Raw genomic sequence first — 6,000 nt, forward strand, 5'->3', positions numbered from 1 at the left:
GTTCATAATATATTTACAACATTTTTATTACGTTTTAATGATTTGAGTTTATTAAGTCAGCTGTCCTCGTTAGTAACCTACAACTAGTTGTCCACAGTTAGATGTACAGAAATAAATCGATATATATTATCTTGAATCAATCCACGACCCAGTGTATACACATCTCAGGCTAGATCACAACTCAAAGTATATATATTTTTGGAATCAACCTCAACCCTGTATAGCTAACTCAAACATTACTGCATATAGAGTGTCTATGGTTGTTCCAAATAATATATATACATGGATCGATATGATATGTCAAAACATTTGAATACGTGTCTATGGTATCCCAAGATTACATAATATATTAGAATATATGTATTATACAATATAAGTTAGCTAGGATATGATTAATATAGATTTGTTACCAATTTTCACGTAGCTTCAACAAGCAAAATTATCCAATCTTGTTTTACCCATAACTTCTTCGTTTTAAATCCGTTTTGAGTGATTCAAGTTGCTATGGTTTCATATTGAACTTAAGTTTATGAATCTAAGTATAAGTTTATAGTCGGAAATACAAGATACAATTCAATATTATAAGAGATAGTCATTTCAGTCGAATGAACGACGTCTTGATGACCACTTTGAAAAACATACTTCCACTTTGAGTTTGACCATGATTTTTGGATATAGTTTCATGTTCATAAGAAAAATAATTTTTCCAGAAGAACAACTTTTAAATCAAAGTTTATCATAGTTTTTAATTAACTAACCCAAAACAGCCCGCGGTGTTACTACGGCGGCGTATATCCGGTTTTACGATGTTTTTCGTGTTTTCAGGTTTTAAATCATTAAGTTAGCATATCATATAGATATAGAACATGTGTCTATTTGATTTTAAAATTCAAGTTAGAAGGATTAACTTTTGTTTGCGAACAAGTTTAGAATTAACTAAAGTATGTTCTGGTGATTACAAGTTTAAACCTTCGAATAAGATAGTTTTATATATATGATTTGAATGATGTTATGAACATCATTACTACCTCAAGTTTTGTGGATAAACCTACTGGAAATGAGAAAAATAGATCTAGCTTCAAAATATCCTTGGATGGCTTGAAAGTTCTTGAAGCAAAATCATGACACGAACAAGTTCAAGTAAGATTTCCACTCGAAATAAGATTGTTATAGTTATAGAAATTGAATCAAAGTTTGCGTATGAGTATTACCTTGAATTAGAAAGATATCTTACTGTAAATAAGAAAGATTTCTTGAGATTGGATGATCACTTGAAATGGATTTGCAAAATTGAAAGTAAGCTAGCAAACTTGGAAGTGTTGTTGGTGTGTTCTTGAGTAGTTGTTTTGTAACTTGGTTTATGTATGGATTTATGAACTAGATTGAGCTAGATTTTGATGAAGATGATGAAGAACACTTAGAATAATGGAAGAACACTTGAGAGAGTTTAGTTTGATGCATAAAAATTGAAAAATGAATGTGTTTATGGTGATGATTGAAAAAGTGATGTAGGTACTCCATATAAGGTCACATTAGTTTGTAATTTTGTGTAATCATTCATGCTAGTTTCCAAATGATGGTTCCCACATGGTTAGGTGAATCACATGGGCTGCTAAGAGCTGATCATTGAAGTGTATATACCAATAGTACATACATTTAGAAGTTGGGTATTGTACGAGTACGAATACGGGTGCATACGAGTAGAATTGTTGATGAAAATGAATGAGGATGTAATTGTAAGCATTTTTGTTAAGTAGAAGTATTTTGATAAGTGTCTTGAAGTCTTTCAAAAGTGTATGAATACATATTAAAACACTACATGTATATACATTTTAACTGAGTCGTTAAGTCATCGTTAGTCATTAGATGTAAGTGTTGTTTTGAAACCTTTAAGTTAACTATCTTGTTAAATGTTGTTAACCCATTGTTTATTATATCTAATGAGATGTTAAATTATTACATTATCATGATATTATGATGTATTAATATATCTTAATATGATATATATACATTTAAATGTCGTTACAACGATAATCGTTACATATATGTCTCGTTTCGAAATCCTTAAGTTAGTAGTCTTGTTTTTACATATGTAGTTCATTGTTAATACACTTAATAATATGTTTACTTATCATTTATCATGTTTAAATATAGTGTATCAATATCTTAATATGATTCATATGTATTTAATAAGACGTTGTTATAACGATAATCGTTATATATATCATTTTCGAGTTTCTTAATTCAATAGTCTCATTTTTATGTATATAACTCATTGTTAAAATACCTAATGAGATACTTACTTATAATAATATCATGTTAACTATATATATATATCCATATATATATCATCATATAGTTTTTACAAGTTTTAACGTTCGTGAATCGCTGGTCAACTTGGGTGGTCAATTGTCTATATGAAACCTATTTCAATTAATCAAGTCTTAACAAGTTTGATTGCTTAACATGTTGGAAACACTTAATCATGTAAATATCAATTTCATTTAATATATATAAACATGGAAAAGTTCGGGTCACTACTGTACCTACCCGTTAAATAAATTGTGTCCCGAAATTTTAAGCAGTTGGAGGTGTTGACGTATCTTCTGGAAATAAGTGCGGGTATTTCTTCTTCATCTGATTTTCTAGTTCCCAGGTGAACTCGGGTCCTCTACGAGCATTCCATCAAACCTTAACAATTGGTATCTTGTTTTGCTTAAGTCTTTTAACCTCACGATCCATTATTTCGACGGGTTCTTCGATGAATTGAAGTTTTTCGTTAATTTGGATTTCGTCTAACGGAATAGTGAGATCTTCTTTAGCAAAATATTTCTTCAAATTCGAGACGTGGAAAGTGTTATGTACAACCATGAGTTATTGAGGTAACTCAAGTCGGTAAGCTACTGGTCCTACACGATCAATAATCTTGAATGGTCCAATATACCTTGAATTTAATTTTCCTCGTTCACCAAATCAAACAATGCCTTTCCAAGGTGCAACTTTAAGCATGACCATCTCTCCAATTTCAAATTCTATATCTTTTCTTTTAATGTCAGCGTAGCTCTTTTGTCGACTTTGGGCGGTTTTCAACCGTTGTTGAATTTGGATGATCTTCTTGGTAGTTTCTTGTATTATCTCCGGACCCGTAATCTGTCTATCCCCCACTTCACTCCAACAAATCGGAGACCTGCACTTTCTACCATAAAGTGCTTCAAATGGCGCCATCTCAATGCTTGAATGGTTGCTATTGTTGTAGGAAAATTTTGCTAACGGTAGGTGTCGATCCCAACTATTTCTGAAATCAATAACACATGCTCGTAGCATGTCTTCAAGTGTTTGTATCGTCCTTTTGCTCTGCCCATCAGTTTGTGGATGATAGACAGTATTCATATCTAGACGAGTTCCTAATGCTTGCTGTAATGTATGTCAGAATCTTGAAATAAATCTGCCATCCCTATCAGAGATAATAGAGATTGGTATTCCATGTCTGGAGACTACTTCCTTCAAATACAGTCGTGCTAACTTCTCCATCTTGTCATCTTCTCTCATTGGCAGGAAATGTGCTGATTTGGTGAGACAATCAACTATTACCCAAATTGTATCAAAACCACTTGCAGTCCTTGGCAATTTAGTGATAAGCAAAAACTTTTGACATGCAGACACGGTCGAAGTCCAGACTCACTAATGCATCCTAACAACTATCAGTTAGACACACTAGTGCAAGACCTGGTTCGCTAAGACCACTGCTCTGATACCAACTGAAAGGACACGTTCATATACATTATAAACGATTCATAATAGTTGATTACATTACAAGGTATTTGACCTCTATATGATACATTTTACAAACATTGCAGTCGTTTTTAAAAGACAAACTTTCTTTGCATCAAAAATTGATAGACATGCATACCATTTCATAATATCCACTATCCAACTATAATTGACTTAATAATAATCTTGATGAACTCAATGACTCGAATGCAACATCTTTCGAAATATGCCATGAATGACTCCAACTAAGATCTCTAAAATGAGCTAATGCACAGCGGAAGATCTCTTTAATACCTGAGAATAAACATGCTTTAAAGTGTCAACCAAAAGGTTGGTGAGTTCATTAGTTTATCATAAACGATCATTTTCATCATTTTAATAGACCACAAGATTTTCATTTCCATTTCTCATAAAAATACATCCCATGCATAGAGACAAAAATAATCATTCATATGGATTGAACACCTGGTAACCGACATTAACAAGATGCATATAAGAATATCCCCTATCATTCTGGGACATCCATCGGACATAATAAAACAACATCAAAGTACTAAAGCATCCGCAACCATGGATGGGAAAGCATCCGCAACCATGGATGGGGTTTGTTAGGCCCAATAGATCTATCTTTAGGATTTGCGTCAATTAGTTGATCGGTTTACTAATTCTTAGGCTACCAAGCAAAAGGGGCATATTCGGCTTCGATCATTCAACTATATAATGTAGTTTCGATTACTTGTGTCTATTTCGTAAAATATTTATAAAAGCGTATGTATTCTCAGTCCCAAAAATATGTATTGCAAAAGCATTTAAAAAGGGAGTAATGAAACTCACGATACTCTATTTTGTAGTAAAAATACATATGACGACATTGAACAAGTGTATGGTTGGCCTCGGATTCATGAACCTATATCATTTATATATATATATATATATATATATATATATATATATATATATATTAATACATATAATCGTAACTGAACAATTTATTTATTGTATCTTTAATTCATATATTATGTATGTTTAATTTGTGTATATTTTCATAATAGTTAATATCTGTATAGTTTATTAATATCTATATTTATATACATACTTGTCTAATGTTATATTTAAAAATCGATAGTTTGTTATTTGTAAGTATTTATATAAATAATATTAGTAGGTTTGATATATATAGTTAAGTTTGTGTTAAATATATTTTTATACAAATAGCTTTTGTTTGAGAAATTAATAATTATGATATTATTAATATTAGTTATAATAATAATGATATTATATAACAATAATAATGATAGTGATGATAATAATGTTAATAGAAATAGTGCTATTAATAATGATAGTAATACTAAGCTTTATAACAATGGCAACAATAATTATGATAATTGTAGTAATTCTTTTAAATCATAATTCAATTAAAATATTAATCATTTTCATAATAACATTTATACTCGATTTTTATATTCATAAGTTTAACAATATTATTAGAACTTTTATATTCATGGTCATAGTAATCATAATCTTCGTATTTAGTTTCTAAACTAATGATTATAGTTTTCTTATAACATTATTTCATAATTAACTCATAACTTTTACATGAATTCTTATAATCACTTCCTATAATCTCTATTATGTCATCTTTTATTATATACTTACGTTATCAACATGTTAAATCTCCTTTTAGTTATAATGATCCTAGCAATACTAATACAATGATAATAATACTATTAATAATAATTTTAGTAATGATAATACTAGTAATTATCGATTGATAATACTAGTAACAAAAATGATAATATCCTAAGTTATGTTAATGATAATAATCATAATAATAAAAATAACAATAATAATATTAAATTATACCTTAGTAGCATTAAAAAGAAGTAGACTACCCGAGACGGGACTCGAACCCATGACCTCCCGGATACCCGCTAACACCCATAACCATTCGATCCAGTCTGCTTTTTCTAATTTAACCGCCATTCTAATTTATTTTATCCGCCCGTTTTATCCTCCCTTCTTCTTCCAAATCAAAACCCATATAACATTTACCTCCTCATAATCATTCACGGCTCATCATCATCGAAATCTTACATCACTCTTCATCGTGTAATTCATGAATCACAGTATCACGAATACTCCCTAATTATTATCATTATTTGTTAAACTGCTCACTAGCCCTCATGCATTAAAAAATGATATCGGCCCATAAATCTTGTTTAAAGGTCT

The sequence above is a fragment of the Rutidosis leptorrhynchoides genome, chromosome 2 (assembly GCF_046630445.1).
Source record: "Rutidosis leptorrhynchoides isolate AG116_Rl617_1_P2 chromosome 2, CSIRO_AGI_Rlap_v1, whole genome shotgun sequence".
NCBI classification, from domain to species: Eukaryota; Viridiplantae; Streptophyta; class Magnoliopsida; order Asterales; family Asteraceae; genus Rutidosis; species Rutidosis leptorrhynchoides.